This window comes from Leuciscus leuciscus (assembly GCF_965113295.1).
Source record: "Leuciscus leuciscus genome assembly, chromosome: 16".
Classification (NCBI taxonomy): domain Eukaryota; kingdom Metazoa; phylum Chordata; class Actinopteri; order Cypriniformes; family Leuciscidae; genus Leuciscus; species Leuciscus leuciscus.
The window spans coordinates 38,488,241-38,508,473 of record NC_138740.1 but is presented as its reverse complement, the minus strand read 5'-3'; the positions used below and the strand labels follow the sequence as shown (position 1 = coordinate 38,508,473).

Sequence of the window (20,233 nt, the reverse complement as noted above, 5' to 3'; positions counted from 1 at the left end):
ACCGTTGACATTCAGTTTAGACGTAACTGACTATGTTTACTAGAATCCTCGATTCTAGGAGAGAATTTTGACATCATTTGTGTGAATTTGCGTGTTCAAGCGCAAGAAGATGAGAAGGAAAACTCAATTCAGTGTTAACGCCATCTGAGACATGAATATTTAAATTGGCAATGTTAAAACACGCACCACTGATAAACTTCTGTGACAGTGCAGAACGGGACAGTAATAGCTTCGTCAACCCTCACAATCAACTTAATCTTCATAATCTTCTGGTTTATCCACTGTGTATTATTGTGTATTTTATATGCGTCAACACGGCAAAGTCATTGTTGATTTAAGTTTTCTGGACTCAAACATCCCAGTCATCCAATATTTACTTTTTTCCACTAAGTACAGAGAGAAGTAAACTGTGTGTAGTCATGTGGCTTACCTTAGTGCACGAATAATATTTAGGCTATTTTACTGAGGCTATATTTACATGAGCATTAAAGGAATATTTCCCTTTCAAGGGAACTCGAGTGGTGGTGACACTGTGGGAACGGCCCTGCGTGATTGCATTGTGTAATAAAACAGCAGGAGAACAATTACAGCACAGAACGTTACATTTACCTCAGGAAAGCCATTTAATGACCAGCACGTTAGTTGACTAGAAAAAATAGCAATAGAGAGGAGTATTTAGCTAAATATGTGCACTATTCTTTTTTTACTTGTGCCATTAAATAATTGTTGTTATAATGAAAACCGCATTATATTCAATTTAATTTGTTATTTTTAACCTTTAAAAAAGAAAAGAAAAAAATAATTAACAAATTAAATAAATTGAACACAAATTTAAACATAAGAATTAAATTGATTAAATTGATTTCAGATTAAATTGTTTCACAAAAAACAATTTAAAGCCACTTCTTCATTTAAACCATTGGGGTGTACTGTTTGAAGCATATAAATCCAAAAAGCCTCTCGTTGAAGGAGATAGCACTCCCTATCTCCACCCCGTTGAAGAGATTTAACTAATTCGATGCCTTGAAATTTCAAAGTACAAATATGCCCAAATTCATTAAAATGTCTAGCCACAGGTGACTTAATGTCGTGATTACGTATGTTACTTTTGTGTTCGTGTAATCTTATTCTTAACTCTTTTTGTTTTACCAACATACAAAGCCCACATGGGCATTTAAGTAAGTACACAACAAAGGACATACGGCAAGTAATTCTCCCTCTCACAGAGAATGTCTTGCCAGTCCGTGGATGTGAAAAAGAATTACCTAAAATCATCGCATTACAATTCACGCAACTCCTACAAGGGAAATTGCCCGGATCAAGGGCTGTAAGCCAATTGGTAGGTGGAGTGTAAGAATCAGCTCTAACCAGCGTATCTCTCAAATTATGCGACCTCTTATAGGCAAAAAGTGGAGGGTTTTGAAAAGACTGGCTGATCTGTGTGTCACTAGATAAAACATGCCAATGCTTATTCACTATTGATTTAATCTCACCCGAAAGGGGAGAAAATGTCGTAGATAAGACAACTCGATTATCTGAAATGGGTGTATTTTTCTTAAAAAGTGATTCTCGTTCAATGCCGCGTACCCTATCCAAACTTGAGTCGAGATTTGTATTATCGTAACCTTTAGAAAGGAAACAGTCATATACTTATGTTTTTATTTAATTCAATTTATTTAACTTTTTTCTTTTTCTTTTATTATTATTTTCTTATTTTTTGACTCGTATTTTTTCATTTTTTGGTAATTGTTCATAAGGGTTACATGTGAGCATTATCTATGGCCTGTTTTGTTGTGTTATTCCTTGTGTGTTTCTACAATGTTGGTAACCTGACGGTGCAGATGATTTGATGACGTTAATGGGGTTCACCTGTGATGTTTAAAAAGCAATCCTTTTGGTGTTTCACACCACACACTGATGATGGCTTAGGCTGAAACACGTCTGTGTGGACATGGTATAAATAAATATATGAGATATAATTAGAGAGTGCGGTTTTTCATCTTTATTTGATAACTTCTTTATAACTCGCACCCACAAACGGTTTGGGAGTTGAGCGCGCCTGTTCTCAGTAACCTTTAATAATACCAGCTGATAGAGTTCTCTGTATGTTTACAGCATTATGTGAGATAAAAAAAAAATTCTTGAGAAATGTACTGCAGCCTAACTAATATTTATCCAAATGAGTCAATATTGAATCAAGATTGAAATCAAATCCCAAGAATTGAATTGAAAGTGAAAGTTGTGTTAACCCTTATAATAAAAAACAGAAGCCTACCAGTCATTGTACCATGTAAACATTGTAACATGTTGTCACTAAACTTAATAAAATTCTGTTTAGTTACTAAATGTTTTGACAATCACAATTACACCTATTGTGATGCAAGCTGTCTTGCACTTTTATGATGGACATGATGGACAGATGCACTTTTATGATGGACATGATGCACTTTTATGATGATAGATGTACTTTTATGATGATAGATGCACTTTTATGATGATAGATGCACTTTTATCATGGATAGATGCATTTTTTTCATAGATAGATGCACTTTTATGATGGATATATGCACTTTTATGATGATAGATGTACTTTTATCATGGATGATGCACTTTTATCATGGATGATGCACTTTTATCATGGATAGATGCACTTTTATCATGGATAGATGCACTTTTATGATGGATAGATGCACTTTTATCATGGATGATGCACTTTTATCATGGATGATGCACTTTTATCATGGATAGATACACTTTTATGATGGATAGATGCACTTTTATGATGGATAGATGCACTTTTATCATGGATGATGCACTTTTATCATGGATAGATGCACTTTTATCATGGATAGATGCACTTTTATGATGGATAGATGCACTTTTATCATGGATGATGCACTTTTATGATGGACAGATGCACTTTTATGATGGATGATGCACTTTTATCATGGATAGATGCACTTTTATCATGGATGATGCACTTTTATGATGGACAGATGCACTTTTATGATGGATGATGCACTTTTATCATGGATAGATGCACTTTTATGATGGATAGATGCACTTTTATGATGGATAGATGCACTTTTATCTAGGGCTGGGCATCGTTCAGAATTTTTCGATCCGGTGCCAATTTCGATACCTCAGTTTCGATACCGATTCCTAACGATACTTTTTTCGATACCATATGTTTTAAAATTAATTTCAACATCAACAAAAATACATTAAACACAAAGCTTTTATTTTCCACCTTAATTGTGAATCAAAACAGTTATCAAAATAAAATAAAAAATCTGGTAAAACTACTCACTTAGCATGTCCACAAAACGTATATTTTTCTCTCCGTTTTGGCCTTCCGTCCACACGGAGACGGCGTTTTTATTAATGAAAATGAAGCTTTTTTGAAAACGCACTCCATAGTGGATACATTTGAAAACGCGGCAATACATGAGAGCAGTTGCGTTTTAGACCAAACATACGGTGACTGCGTGCGACCTGGACCGCATCAGTGAATGGTGAGATATTTTACTAAATAAAATTATCCTGTCAGACGAATTGCGCGATAACTTCGATAACTTCATTATTTATTTTTCCATCTGAATCATATCAGTGATCTTTGGTGGGGATTAACACATGCGCAGTAAGGTGAATTAAGCGTTTTCAGGCGTTTCTCAAAAGTTTCTCATCCACACTGAAACGTCCGAAAACGCCTGAAAACGCTAGTGTGGACGGAGAGCGTTTATAAACGAAAACACCGTTTTCAAATGTATCCGGATTAATGTAGACATAGCCTAACATTAATAAAATGACTGCCTGTCAGTCAGTCATCAGGGGAGAGAAAACACCATTGTGGCTGCTTGTTTAGTAAGAGGAAGTGTAACGTCAACAGCACCGCGACCGCTTTCTGCTCGCCATTAAATTAATATCATATCGCAGCAAACGCTGTCTGCGTGAAGTTTTAAAAAACTGTTACCACACTTGAGACCAACCGTGACTCTCTGTGACTTCAGCAAAACTGCAAACAGTTTAATCCGTCCGCACCTCTCCGTGTGTGTGTGGGTCGGAGCTCCGCTCTTTGTCAATATGCAGAGAGGACAGATAAGCTTGCGCTTACGCGCTCAGATGGAACCGAAATTTGGCACCGAAAGATAAAGAATTTTTCGATACTCATAGAATTGGAGTATTTTTTTCGATACCATAAAAGTATCGAAGTTCGGTACCCAGCCCTACTTTTATCATGGATGATGCACTTTTATGATGGACAGATGCACTTTTATGATGGATAGATGCACTTTTATCATGGATAGATACACTTTTATCATGGCTAGATACACTTTTATCATGGCTAGATACACTTTTATCATGGCTAGATGCACTTTTATCATGGCTAGATGCACTTTTATCATGGATATATGCACTTTTATCATGGATGGATGCACTTTGATGGACGTCCAAAAACTAAAATTATATTTATATAGTTCCCATTATAAAGTTGGAAGAGGCAGGACATTTTTTTTATAGCTCTGATTAGGCTATATTCATCTGAAAGAAGAATACTATTGAGTTTGCATGCAGTGAAAATTTAGTTGCGTCTTTTAGTGGACAAACATTTATCTTTATATCAAAAAACTGAATTCTGTGTAATGCAGTTGCTATTCTTCTGTAGTCTCGAATTAATCAAATCTTCAGAACTGACCAGCATTTACTAATTATGTTCCAAATACCAGCAGAATGCAGATTAACTGTAGTTTCTATATTTAAACCCTTATTAATTAGAAGCTAATTAAAACAACAGCGCTGTGTTCAACATGGATCAGTTTATAAAGTCCTTTTTATATTTAGTTGAATGTGATCACTTTGTTCTGGCAGCTGAACAGAAAGAGTGAATGAAAATAAACCCTTAAATCTACTCTAACAATAGTGTTTTTATTTTTAGCACCATTTTTATTATTAATATTTTGTTATAACTTAAAGTTAATAAGACTTTATTACAATAAAAGGGCGATAGTAATGATTTAATAATGTAATGATAGTTGTAGTGTCATTGATCCTCAGTAGGTGGCGCTAATGCAGTTTCTACACACACACTGAACACTGAACCTGATCCACTGTAACACATGATCATCAAACCACTGAAAAACAACAACAACAGCTCATCATAAACATTGAGATATGACAAACACTGCAGTCATTCTTCATCACAGTATATACAGGATAGTGTGAGATATGGATTCATAAATATGTGGTTACATTTCCTTTAAATGTCAATAACATTAAATATGCACATTTATACAAAATACTATATAGATGATAATGAAAGATATATAAAATACAACAAAAAAGTACTAAAAAGCTTATAAACCTTTTAAATAGCTATTTATAGTTTTCACTTATGTAGCCTTTTCACAACACACATTGTTCAAAGTTATACTGATGATTTTTATTGATACAGTTAATGTCTATTGATCTTCTCTCAGCTGTTGATCTGCTGTAATAGGCTACTAATTATCAACTGTAGATTTTTCAAAACCATGCACTTTACTGTATGATTTATTATTATTATTATTGCAGATTGTTCAACACAAGACAGGGAACATTCAACAACATAAGACAACCACCATGAACACATGGTTAAAGGTGCATTGAGTAATATTTAGGAGGATCTGTTGACAGAAATGCAATATCATATACATAACTATGTTTTCAGTGGTGTATAAAGACCTTAATGAACCGTTATGTGTTTATTAGCTTAGAATGAGGCATTTCTCTCTACACACACCGCGGGTCCGCTTACATCCACATGTTTCTACGGTGGCCCTGAGCGGACAAACGTGTTTCATCACTATGTTGTTCTTCGCACAGAGAAGCTTCAGCTAAAGTCAGCGAATGAAATACTGACACAATGATGAACAAGTGACAATAATATTCACAATAACATATCGTTTTACTGAATAATAAAACCTAAGTTCTTTATATATCTTTGTAAAAAAAACAACTCATTGCTTAACTGGCTACTCTAGATTAGCAAGGTGAGCAACTACTTGAAGTTGAAACTAATTGAAATATGGTTTCACTCCTGAAATTACGTTTGGGAACTTCTCTAAACTTTCAGAGCAAAAGGGGGCTTTCGAAGCCTTTGTAAGTGACATCATTTGTTTGCCTCTGTAGTGTCAACAGATACAGTGTAATTTTCCACTGGAACTTCAAGGTATTCTTTCAGTCATGGTGGTCCACAGTGAGGTCTTTTTACACTTTTTGATAATCAGATAAATGCAGCTCTTTGTGTTTAGAGCTGAATGTTCTGCTGGTGACATCACTGGTGTCATGATATCATTTCGGCATCAGTCTCCACAACATTTCTCATGTGTTTGTCAGAAAAGCTGCACAGAAGTTATCAATTGGCTTTTTGATTTCCGTACCCATTACTGAGGAATAACCTTACAAAGCCTTCACAAACAAACACTGTTTTTGTTAAGCTCATGTCTGGTCTTTCCAATAATACTTCCATCATAACAGAAACCTGCAACATTGTTCACAGTCGAAACTCTTCTCTCTCTTGCTGATTTTTATTTATTAAATGATAAAGTACAATGAGAAAATGAACGCAAAACAAGCAGTTTTGGGTCAAATGAAGAATATTTCGTAGGTGAGATGAAAAGAACTGCTGTTTTCTAAAAAGAGAAAAAAATACTTTCAGAAATATAACATACACAGAGATCAATATAGCACCAGATTTGTTCATCAGTTCTACATAGAGTAAACTATGTTTATTCTCTGTATATAATATGTGTGTCTTACCTCTTTTGCGACTCAGTGAAACACCAGAATGATTCTGTGCAATGTGAGAAACTGGGAATGGAAAACACAAACATCTGCTTATAGCTTTCATACAGCGTATCATGTTTGATTGGATGAACTGATGAATCAGTGTCACTTAAGCGTCATGCACTTGTGGACATACATTTACATGAACCCGGCAGAATCTGCAACATGTGAATCATTTTAACCAAATAAGGATCATTATAACTCCTTAAAAAAAAGGAAAAAAAGTCCTGCCCTGATTAAGCATAATAGACTTGAACTGAATTTCAAATAACAGATATTTACATAATCCACAAGACAATAATAGCAATCTGAAACTTATGACCACAAGTGTAAATTTAAATGTTGCTTTTCCTATATAGTTCATATAGAGAAATATGAAGACACAGAGAGGCAGATGAAACACAGCTGATGATGAAATATAACAGTTTGATATTAAACATCATAAATACTCACAGTTTGGTTTGCCGCTATTAATGCTGCTCTGTCTGACTAGACTCGGCTTCTTTGGTTCAGAAGATCGTAACTTTTTGTCCTTTTTGTTCGCCATTTTCTCTTTCTCTCTTGTCCATTTAATTATTCTTTTTTTTTAATGCAAAACATACAAACATAAATGTCCAGTTTAAATGAAGTAATTCATAAAAATATCAAAAATATAAAGATAAAGGTGTTTTAATAACCTTCTGATCAGCTGAAAAGGAAATGTCCAGGTCTGACATCTCTGCTGTTGTTTAGTATTTTATAGGCTAAGTAAAACCCCCTCCTCCTCCTTTTGCCTTATGAATATTCCCCTGTCAGGGTTCTGTCACTTGTTGTTGTGTTCACGAACACGTGCTTCGTGTTTACATTGGCCACATGCTTTCATGCACACAGCTTGTGTTTATCTGGCTGTGTGTTTTCATGTTGTCATGTGCTGTGTGAACATGTGGCTTATGAGTTCTCATTTTCTCGATGTTTGTTACTTGTTTTGAGCACATGGCTTGTGATTGTGTTTGCAGGCCATGTGCTGTGCTTTAGTCATGTTTGGTGTGAGCACATGGCTTGTGATTGTGTTTGCAGGCCATGTGCTGTGCTTTAGTCATGTTTGGTGTGAGCACATGGCTTGTATGTTTCCTTGTGCCAAGTCTCACCTCTCTTGTTTTCAGTTTTTGTTTTGTTTTATTTTTGTAATTAAAATAAAACCCATTATTCCTGCATATTGAGTCCTCGCCTCGCCCTGACAACTTCACATGAAAAAAGCTTAACGTGGCATTATTGAGACATAAATACATGGGCATAAATACATGAAAATGCATTTAAAATAAAAACACAAAATACTTCAGTTGAAATGTATCAAAATAAAATACCAAATACTGTGTGGACAATTTTTATTTAAATACAAATACAGCATTTTGAATTTTTAAAACATACAAAACATATGAGAAGTTTGCAATTCAGTGAAGTATCACTATTAGGCTGAAATTCAAATATTTTTAAAAACTATATGACAATCGCACATGAAGTGTTCCATTTGTGAAAGTTCTAAATACCCATAAAAGTTCATTTGATTGAACTAATTTGTTTAATTAAAATTTACCCTATTCAAACCAATTCATTGTTTTGAGCATTAGGGTTTACAGTAAAACATTATGTATTTGTTCTCAGACTGGGACAACAGAGGGCTGTATAACTGTGTAAGATGCTCATTGCATCAAACTCCAAAACAATGATGCTTTATAGCAAAACACAATCTCCTCTTTGTTGACAGTCTGTCATGCAATAAGTTCAGAAACTGAAAACTGGAAAGTTGGTTTCAATAGAAGTTTCACTGATGGGTTTGGCCATAAAATTCCTTTTTCAAGCATCTTTATTGTTTTGTTCCATAGATTCACACTGCTAACAAGATTAAACGGTTAATTTAAACAGCCTAAAAGCTCATGTTGAATTCATTTATTTTTTCATTTTTATTATGAATTAGGGTATCATGAAACAAAAACAACAACAACAAAATTACACTAAAGGAGTTCCTTGCTTTCATAAAAATTGGAAACCAGTGCTAGTAAATAAACAATGATATATCTGTAACGGTCACCAGCTGGAGTGCCCTTGAGAGCCACCAGAGGGCAATCCACACCAGACTATTGTCACTCTCACAAACTACATTTCCCAGAACTCACTGCCAGGACTCATCATCACTGATTGCATTCACCTGTGTCTCATCACCCTGTTAGTCTCAGCCTATTTATTCCATGTTCACTCATTCACTCACTGTGAAGTCTTGTTTGTGTCACACTGCAATTCTGAGCATTCTCCCTTCATGTGTCTTGGTTTTTTGGATTACTCTTTTGTCTCTGACCCCTGCCTTGTTTGTTTGTTTGTTTGTTTGTTTGTTTGTTTTTATGGACTGCCTGCCTGTGTTTGACCTATTGCCTGTTCTTTGAATTACGCCTTAAATAAAGCTGCATTTGGATCTCAACCTTTGTGTCTCGGAGCAATTCGTGACAATATCTATATACTGCTATAAATGATTTATCAATCAGTTTTCATGACAACTTTTTTTTATTTTAAAGAAGAAGAAACTAGGCAAGTTTGCATTGTAAGGATTTTTCTCTTTTCTAAACCAGTTCCTTGTGAAACTGATTGTACATACAAAATAAATGGTCATGTGATAGAAAAGGACCCAAATTCAGACACTTCAAATGTGTCAGTGGGTTTTCTCATTCTTTTGAACTAATTTCCAATGCTTTGATATATTAATGCAATTGATAACGTTCAGTTGTTTGCTGTTTCCTACATGATCAATTGCTTATGTTGTCATACTGTTTCTCTGTTGAATAATCTTACTGTTGCTCTCGGGTGAATCTTGACTTCACTAATGAAGAGGATTGTGATGCACTTGATTCTTTCATTGCAAGGGAAGATGCTGTATCTGTTGTGATGCGAATGAGAGTCTGTAGCCCGACAGACAGAGACTTCAGGTTTATAAAGACTGCGATGTAATTCCTCATTCTCTGTTGCATGTTCTGTCTATGGGGCCTTTACTATGTTTACCTTTCTATTTTTATATTGCCCTAAAATAATCTTTTTCTTTTCTGTATCACAATGACATTGGTGTGATGTGTTGTTTTTCATGGGAACTTTTCCTATTGACGAACCTCTACCTTACCAGGTGGATACCCTTGTTTGCAGCAAATGCCTCGCTGGCAGGGTTTACTTGTGTATTTTTGGAGTGTTTCGTGACTGATTGGACTTTTTTGATACCAGCTGCACAAAGGACTGGGATACATTTGTCTGGGACTAACTCAATTAACGTTAAAGCAGCACTCAGTAGCTTCGGGATTTCTTCGCTGTATTCTCGCTTTTTGCTTGCAGGTTTCTCTCTAGAGCTCCCCCCACAGCTTCGGAATAGATATTTGACAACACTGTTGTAAAAACTCGTTGGTGATTCTCAGACACCAGAGGCTATAGATCAACGACATCAAAGCAGATGGGATGTTCTTTAAAACATCTTCTTCATTCGGGTTCGGACAGCGTGAGGGAGCGCAATAATGACAGCATTTTAGCAGATTTCTTTTGGCCGTAAAGCAATTGTTTACATCGCGAGACCTGATATCACGCGAGACTTCCTGACGCAGCGGCCCGCCGGCTCAAAGTTGCAAGTGCGTATTTTCCGCTCACCGGCACCAGGGGGGTGCGAAACGACCACCATTCAACCCGAAATAAGTAATATAACCATTCCAATGACTCCGAAGCTGTTCAGTTAAGGTAAAAAAAGTTACTTAGTTCACCTTTAAGAGATATGTGATTCATCTGTTAGTGCAAAGACTATATGGACTACTATAAGTTATGACAAGGTGGATTTTGCTCATGTGGTTGATTAATGATATGTATATTCTGGGTGTTTGTATAACACACATCTTTTTGCATTGGGAAATGACTTAAATATTTGTATTTTGAGAGTGTTACAGTATAATAAAATGATACAAAATAATATATGAAAATTAACTTAAAACCAAGAATCATGCCACAAAAAGCTCATGTTAAATCCATTAATGTTTATTTATTTATTGTGATTATATCTTCCTGGTGTGCTTTAGATTCAGAAAGTGTGGAAACCACATGGAAAATGAAGTGAGTCTATAAACTACTGTAATTCTTTCTTCACTATAACTGTAATTATAGTGCTTCTTGTTGCATCACTTTTTACATTATTATCCATAGATTCCTTAAAACTGTCTTTAACTTTCATGGTCTTTGTCGTTATACAGTTATTCAGTATTAATCCCAGTTTTCATTACAGTATTGTTTTAAGAGCAACTATAGTTTGTGTTTTCTACACTTTCCTTTCCTCATAAAACTGACGGAATAGGAGCTGATGTTTTTGAGTGTCGTTGAGTTTGTGCTTCATGATGATCCTCATTGAGCTTCAGATCAGATTCTCAGATTTTCTCTTCACTGTTTCTGACCCCTAAACTAAAGGCTGAGGGCCTCTGGTGGAGCCGTAGGGACGAGGGACTCTGGTGGAGCCGCAAGGCTGAGGGCCTTAATATAATAAATATAGATGATCGTGTGATAGACACTGATAGACTGAACTGTGTGTCTGATCTCATTCTCATCGTAACATTGAGTGTGTTTGCAGTCAGAACTCAACAGAGTTATAATAAATATCATCCTGTGAGCCAGAATCTCATTCTCATCTAATGTAGGACATTTGTTTTAGTGAAATCATCAGACACATGCCATAGTTAAGACTAGAGAGAGACCAACATTTTTTAAATGATAAATCCAAAAGATGTTTTGTTTTCAATTTTTTTTGACTATGTTCACTAAATTCAATTCATATCAAGAGGAATAAAGAGGAAATACAAGTGATTCATCATAAAGAGGAAATAAGCACAAGAAGTGCAGGTAATATAAAGTTTCATGCATCGTTCAGAATAGTAAAGCTATCAGATGTTTCTGTGGAAGAGTTCATGTCTGATCCTGTCCACCAGCTCTAATATCAGTCACTGAACCCTGCAGGAGTGAAACACAGTTTTACTCACTGACCTTCGGTCATAGACATAAAGTACAATGTGCAAATAAACACAAAAAGTTCCGGCTGGTTTTCTAAAGAGAAAACACTATCAGAACTATGGCTGGGTATCGATTCAGATGTTACAATTCGATTCGATTTCGATTCGCAAGCTCTCAATTCGATTCGATTTCAATTCTCGATTCTAAATTCGATTTCGACTCGACTCAATCGATCAAGTTTACAAGTGGTCAATTAATAAAAAGAAATTAAGAGCTACAAACCTGTATATTAAACTCTTTTTATGTTAGGTACACTTGGGTACATTAAAACAGAATAATATTTACCTGTGCTCTTCCTGTCTAACAGGTAGGACATATGCAGAAATTGAAAAAAGTTATCAAACAGTCTGCACCACATTAATTATAAATTATATATAGACTAATCCTTATTAAAGGTGCATTGCGCAACATTTCATGTTAAAAATACCCGTTTTTCTAACCCATACATGCTTAAACAATTGCCTGATGGGCTGAATGAGCCCTTCTCTGATCACTGCGATTGCCTCTATAATCCTGTACAGTAAAATAAATAAGAGGGATTCGGGACGGAATTTGAGACTGGGCGTGACGTCATGCGCGTTCACGCTCACCTGGTAATGTCTGGCCGGTTTGTGTCATACGCCATTCTCCGTATCAGCGAAGACAGCTCGAGCGACAAAACTTTAGTCAACTTTCGACAAAAGTAGAAGATGGATTCAAAGAGACCGGCTTGTAGTTCATTCCAAACCCCAACGCAAACTCCACGTAAGACAAAGAAAAGAAAACTTTTGTCTAGTGCCACCAAAAGGGCCAAATTGGAGTCAGACAGGCATCGGAATAAGACGAGAGTCAACATCGGGAAGGCTTTCAACAAATGGAGAGATCTCCGGTCTGCTCTAGGGCTCAAACGGGATCCTCAGTTGGCTTTTAGTTGGCTAAATGTATTTTTGCTAGGTATTGTGTTGTATTATTGGGTGAAGTGCGATACGGGGCGAATCCAATGTAAAATGCTAGAGTTATCAGCTGGGGAGCACGCAGTTCGCGCGCAAATCGTTCATGTGTGTATGTAACGGTAGGGTGATTAAATGTATACGGTTGAATTTATATAAATTGCCCTGTTTAGTTAAAGGTCGATGTATGATCTGTGTTGTCACATGTGTTTTATGTGAGATTGGGGCTTGTGAATATAGAGAGTGTCGCTGTTTTAGGATGCGCACTACTTTAAGTGCACTCATTTATTCACAGTGAACTTGGGATGCGTTGATTTAAAGGGTAAGTACATACGAGCTCATGCACTTGTGTATAACATTATATAAATAAGAGAGCTCATGCATTGTTGAGTGTAATAATTGTTCATTTATTGCCACAATTCATTCTAAGTAAAAACTCTGGATATGAAGCATCTCGTCTGATTGTTTATTGATAAACGTGCTCCCTTACAGGAGTGCTACATAAAAAGTTTATCAGTTGCTCTTGCAAGCGTGCGTGTGCGTGTGGTCCATGAGCGTGCACACCTCTGGTTGCAGTTTCGCTTGTCGCCAGAGGGGGCATAGTTCTGCAAAAACTCAGAGACTTGCGCATTGCACCTTTAAAGTTCCAAAAGTTCTTTAGTCAAGAGCAGTGAGTGTTTTTCTCTGTTCCCTTTGTTCTTTGAATAACTTTAACGAAAGAGATAATTAGTGGCTACTGTGTACTGTCCCTTTAAAGGAACACTCCACCGTTTTTTGAAATAGGGCTTATTCACCTTCTTTCCTACATTTAGATAGGTGGGCAAATGCTTTTTTGTCTCAGTGCATGCATTGTTTTAGTTTGACAGGGTCGGCGCTAGCTTAGCTTAGCTTAATGAATGGAATTCTTTGTTGCCAGCTAGCATGTCCTAAGTAAAAGTGATTAAAAAAACCCCCAGCTAATTACTTCTTGTGGCCTGCGTATTCACAACGAGTACAAATAGCGATGCAGATTAACACTAGGCGATTTCCTAGGCAGATATTGACTTGGGACTATATTAGGGGGAAGCACAGGCGAAACACTGCTAACGTTACTTGGACGCAGAGATATCACGCAACACATGAAATCCCATGACTTGTGAATACAGGTATAATATGGGTCGATCTATACATGCGTCATGTTTAAAATAATCACTTACTCTGTGGACAGAGTGGACCAGCCGCTGCTGACGCGGATCTCACACGCGCCTCATTCTCTCACGAGTCACAACTCTTCACTTTCATTGTAAGATTGCTCTTATGTTATGAAGATACTCGACAAAAAGACATTTTGGCATAATTGTCAAGTCAAGTCAAGTCAAGTTTATTTGTATAGCGCTTTTCACAATACAGATTGCATCAAAGCAGCTTCACAGTATTAAATTAAAATAATACAACAAAGTTTGTTGCAAGAGGAATTTATTGATTGATAAAATTAAATTAAATATCCCCAAAATATCCCCAACTGAGCAAGCCAAAGGCAACAGTGGCAAGGAACCGAAAAACTCCATCAAGTGACCTAATGGTGTCCTAAAACTCCATCAGGTGCCTTAATGGAGAAAAAAAAACCTTGGGAGAACCCAGGCTCAGTCGGGGGCCAGTTCTCCTCTGGCATTGGATAGAGGCCGGATTGTAATTTGAACTGTAGGATTATATGAATGCCTGGCTGAAGAGATGCGACTTTAATCTAGTTTTAAACTGGGAGAGCGAGTCTGAGCAACGAACAGTATCAGGAAGACTATTCCATTGTTTTGGAGCCAAATGTGAAAATGCTCTCCCTCCTTTGGTGGTTCTGGATATCCTAGGTATGACCAAAAGCCTTGAATTTAGTGATCTTAAAGAGCGCGATGGATTATAGGGCGATAGAAGATCCATTAAATAGACTGGAGCTAAGCCGTTTAGGGCTTTATAAGTCAGTAGCAATACCTTGTAGTTAATACGGAACTTTATAGGTAACCAATGCAGTGATGATAAAATCGGTGTTATATGATCATATTTTCTTGATCTCGTAAGAACTCTAGCGGCGGCATTTTGGACTAACTGTAGCTTGTTTATTGAGGATGCAGGACAACCAGCTAATAAAGCATTACAGTAATCCAGTCTCGAGGTCATGAATGCATGAACTAACTTTTCTGCATCAGAAACTGATAGCATATTACGTAGATTAGCAATGTTTCTAAGGTGGAAAAAGGCTGTTTTTGTAACATATGAAATATGATTTTCAAAAGACAGGTTGCAATCGAGTATAACACCCAGGTCTTTTACTGTAGAGGATAAAGTAACAGGACATCCTATGATGTTAAAGTTGTATTGTGCGAGGTTTTGTGGGCGGTTTTTTTGAACCGATAAGTATTACCTCTGTCTTGTCTGGATTTAATAAAAGAAAATTACGCGTCATCCAATCTTTTATATCTTTAACACACTCTGTCAATTTGGAAAATGTAGCGTTTTCATCCGGCCGTGATGAAATATATATTTGAGTGTCATCAGCATAACAATGGAAACTAATTCCATGTTTCCTTATAATATTTCCAAGTGGCATCATATATATTGAAAATAACAGAGGGCCTAATACAGATCCCTGCGGCACTCCATAGTTTACTGGAGTTATGATCGATTTTTCGCCATTTAAATAGACAAAATGGTAGCGGTCAGATAGGTATGATTTGAACCAGCTTAGTGCTTGTCCTTGAACACCAGTATAATTTTGTAGTCGATCTAAGAGTATTGTGTGATCTATAGTATCGAACGCAGCACTAAGATCAAGTAAAACTAGTATTGAGATACAGCCTTGGTCAGAAGCTAAAAGTAAATCATTTGTGATTTTAACGAGCGCAGTTTCAGTGCTATGATGCGGTCTGAATCCAGACTGAAACTTTTCATAGATATCATTTTGTTGCAAGAAAGATCCCAGTTGAGCGGACACCACTTTTTCTAATATTTTAGACATAAATGGAAGATTTGAAATGGGTCTATAATTTGCTAGATTATTATGATCTAATTGTGGTTTCTTAATGAGAGGTTTTATAACTGCCAGTTTAAATGTTCTTGGAACATGACCTAAAGATAAAGACGAGTTAATAATATTGAGGAGAGGCTCTTCCACTACAGGTAATACTTCTTTCAGTAGTTTAGTTGGTATAGGATCTAATAAACATGTTGTTGTTTTAGATGAAGTGATAAGTTTATTTAACTCTTTTTGTTCTATAGTTGTAAAGCACTGTAATTGTTCTTTCGGGGTGATAATTGAAGCTGAATTATAAGGCGCGATTGAAGATTGAACGTTTATAATTGTGGTTCTGATGCTTTCTATTTTCTCAGTGAAGAAGTTCATGAAATCATTACTACTGAACTGTAACGGGATATTTTGTTCGGGTGACGTCTGTTTATTTGTTAATCTAGCCACGGTATTAAATAGAAACCTTGGATTGTTTTGGTTGTTTTCTATTAGTTTGTGGAGGTGCTCAGCCCTGGCAGCTTTTAGGGCCTTTTTATAACGCGACATACTGTCTTTCCACGCGATTCTAAAGACCTCTAAATTAGTTTGTTTCCATTTACGCTCTAAAATACGGGTTTCTCTCTTTAAAACATGCGTAGTATTGTTATACCATGGTGCTTTATTTTTCTCTCTGACCTTTTTTAATTTAATAGGTGCAACCACATCCAATGTTCTAGAGAGAATGGTGCTCATAGTGCTAGTTAGTTCTTCTAGTTCATCTGTTTGTTTGGGTTCAGGCAGCAGCTGAGACAGATTAGATAAGCAATTTGAGAAATTATCTATGGTGGATGGGAGGATTGTTCTGCCTGGTTGATAACGCGACGCCGCATGACATATTACAGCAGTACGTAATATGCAAGTTACCATGTAGTGATCAGTGACTTCATCACTTTGTGGAATGATATCTATATCGGTTGGATCGGTTCCATGTGATATAATTAAATCGAGTGTATGATTAAGACGATGAGTTGGTCCGGTGACGTTTTGCTTGACCCCAAATGAATTTAATAAATCTGTAAACGCAGCTCCTAACGCATCATTTGGATTATCTACGTGTATGTTAAAATCTCCAACAATTAATGCTTTATCGACATTGACTAATAGGTCTGAGAGAAAATCTGCAAACTCTTTTAGGAAATCAGCGTAAGGCCCTGGCGGTCTATATACGGTAGCCAAGGCTAAAGATAATAGGGATGTTTTTCTAACATCTAAGAGCGTAACATTTAGTACAAGTACTTCAAATGAAATAAACTTATAACCCGTTTTCTGAGTAACATTTAGAATATCTTTATAAATGGTTGCAACACCTCCGCCACGGCCAATCAGACGGGGCTCATGCTTATAACAGTATCCAGGAGGAGTAGACTCATTAATACCGAAATAATCATTTGGTTTAAGCCAGGTTTCAGTAAGGCAAAGTACATCGAAGCTATTATCTGTGACTATTTCATTTACAATAACTGCCTTAGGTGTGAGTGATCTAATGTTTAGAAGACCTAGCTTTAGAAATAGTTTTTGTTTACTAATAGCAACATTTTCTGTTTTAATAACAATTAGATTTTTCCTAGATCCTGCATTAGATTTATTATTTGATCTCACTAAACGAGGAATAGACACGGTTTCTATGCAACCCAGATAGCAAGCACATTTGGGCCGATTCCGGCTGAAATGCGTTACTGTCGGCTCAGTGTCGGCATCGGTGAAAAGATAATGGGCCAGAGTCGTGCCGACTGTGTACACAACACTTCTGGCTGACATACGGCTTTTTATGAAGGGGCAGTGTCGGCTAAAAGCAGTTGTACTCGCGCTGGCTCATATACGGCGTTTTATGAGTGGGCCAGTGTCGGCTAAAAGCAGTTGCACTCGCGCTGGCTCATATACGGCGTTTTATGAATGGGCCAGTGTCGGCTAAAAGCAGTTGTACTCGCGCTGGCTCATATACGGCGTTTTATGAGTGGGCCAGTGTCGGCTAAAAGCAGTTGTACTCGCGCTGGCTCATATACGGCGTTTTATGAGTGGGCCAGTGTCGGCTAAAAGCAGTTGCACTCGCGCTGGCTCATATACGGCGTTTTATGAATGGGCCAGTGTCGGCTAAAAGCAGTTGTACTCGCGCTGGCTCATATACGGCGTTTTATGAGTGGGCCAGTGTCGGCTAAAAGCAGTTGTACTCGCGCTGGCTCATATATGGCGTTTTATGAGTGGGCCAGTGTCGGCTAAAAGCAGTTGTACTCGCGCTGGCTCATATACGGCGTTTTATGAGTGGGCCAGTGTCGGCTAAAAGCAGTTGTACTCGCGCTGGCTCATATACGCCGTTTTATGAGTGGGCCAGTGTCGGCTTAAAGCAGTTGTACTCGCGCTGGCTCATATACGGCGTTTTATGAGTGGGCCAGTGTCGGCTAAAAGCAGTTGTACTCGCGCTGGCTCATATACGGCGTTTTATGAGTGGGCCAGTGTCGGCTAAAAGCAGTTGTACTCGCGCTGGCTCATATACGGCGTTTTATGAGTGGGCCAGTGTCGGCTAAAAGCAGTTGTACTCGCGCTGGCTCATATACGCCGTTTTATGAGTGGGCCAGTGTCGGCTTAAAGCAGTTGTACTCGCGCTGGCTCATATACGGCGTTTTATGAGTGGGCCAGTGTCGGCTAAAAGCAGTTGTACTCGCGCTGGCTCATATACGGCGTTTTATGAGTGGGCCAGTGTCGGCTAAAAGCAGTTGTACTCGCGCTGGCTCATATACGGCGTTTTATGAGTGGGCCAGTGTCGGCTAAAAGCAGTTGTACTCGCGCTATAACTTACTCGGTATAGCTGTGTGTATTTACCATCGGCCCGAGTTCGTTTTGTCACAAGCGGCCGGCCACTTGAAAAAAGGTTTTGACGGTTAATTTAAATCCTGAGGAAGATCCTGCAGACGCAGACCAACGTTTTCGAGAGGAATCATTCATCTGAAAAACGAGTAAGTAATTTATCCATTAATCCATTAATTTGTTGTTATAGTGCTGTTTGATGTATTAATTGTCAAGATAAATATAGTGTTTTTTATATCTAACGTTAGATCAGATGTTTACGATGATAATACGTTACTTCAGAATATCCATTCGGTCCCGGAGAGAGTGTTGATGAGCTACGGTCTCTTTTTAGGATAAATTTGAGGGGTTTTTTTTATTAGAAAAACTGCTGTGCTGTTGGCTGTTGATCAGTGCACTGGATTTTGGCTAATGAAATGATATTGAGTTATATTCCTGTGATCAAATTTAGTCAGTCAATTCGTCTTTTTCAATGAGTGTTTAGTTCATAGGAGTCGAATCATAAGAGTCGGACTACGCTTTCGGCGCCATAGTTCTCTATACAGGCGACTCTTTCTGATTTGATTCACTAACCTCTCAAAAGAGTCATTTATTTGTGAATCGAACTACATTGACCACAGTGTAGGCTACTACACCCGCGGAGACAACGTGTAGGCTACAATCTGAAATAAAAAATAAGATTTATTTGATTTTAACACTCCTGTGGGAACTCCGAAATGGAAAAGCTTTGTAGATACATAAGAGAAGCTGCAAAATAAGTGCAGCTTCTTAATTCATTGTCTTTGGCACGTCTTGTGTTCTTGAATGTAGCGTAATCTGCTTTATTTTATTTATTTATTTATTTATTTATTGCGTAATCTGCTTTAGAGCAGGTGCATTTTAGAGTTAAAGAAAAAATTAAAGTGTATATATCACTGTGTAATGTTATTAAAATGGTAGTTCTTGACATTTTGCTGCAGAGGGGATGTTGACTTACAATGAAATATGAACGCACTGTTTGGAATCTGACACTTTTTACAGATATTTTGGTAACACTACAATAATTGGTTTCATTCGTTAATGTAGGTTTAACTACATTAGTTAAGATGGACTAAGAATGCACAATACTTAAAGCATTTATTAATCTTAGTTCATTTTCATTTTGACATTTGCTAATGCATTATTAAAATCAAAGTTGTGGGCTATTTGTTAAGATTAGTCAATGCACTGAACTAATTTTTATTATACATTTTTATTGTATTTTTGTTAACTAATGTTAACAAAGATAATAAATATACTGTAACAAATGTATTGTTCATTGGTAAAGTTAGTTAACACATTAACTAGCCTAATTTTAACAATTGAGACCTTATTGTAAAGTGTTACCGATATTTTAAATTGCTGTGTGAACTCTGGCAACAACATTTGTTAAACCTATGTGCTTAAACTAATGCTTAAGATCATATTGACCTCACAATATCTATTCCTTTATTTAAAAGGTGCAGTTCAGAGAAACCCTCACAGCTAATGCTGCTGAGATGGAGATCGAGGGATCATGGACTGGCAGCAGATCGAGGGGCAGACACAAGATAAGTTTAAATCTATTTAAAAA

General features: G+C 37.0%; 2 long non-coding RNA genes across 2 annotated transcripts; one reads left to right on the top strand and one right to left on the bottom strand.

The window, feature by feature from the left end:
- Positions 1 to 5,726: 5,726 nt before the first annotated feature.
- Positions 5,727 to 7,620, bottom strand: LOC309477027. Its single transcript, XR_014198476.1, has 3 exons — positions 7,279 to 7,620; positions 6,799 to 6,849; positions 5,727 to 6,671 (listed from the first exon to the last, which is right to left on the bottom strand). It is a non-coding gene; the product is annotated as an uncharacterized lncRNA (long non-coding RNA).
- An 11,070-nt stretch (positions 7,621 to 18,690) lies between these two features.
- On the top strand, positions 18,691 to 20,233 carry LOC309476822. Its single transcript, XR_014198384.1, has 2 exons — positions 18,691 to 18,791; positions 20,121 to 20,233. It is a non-coding gene; the product is annotated as an uncharacterized lncRNA (long non-coding RNA).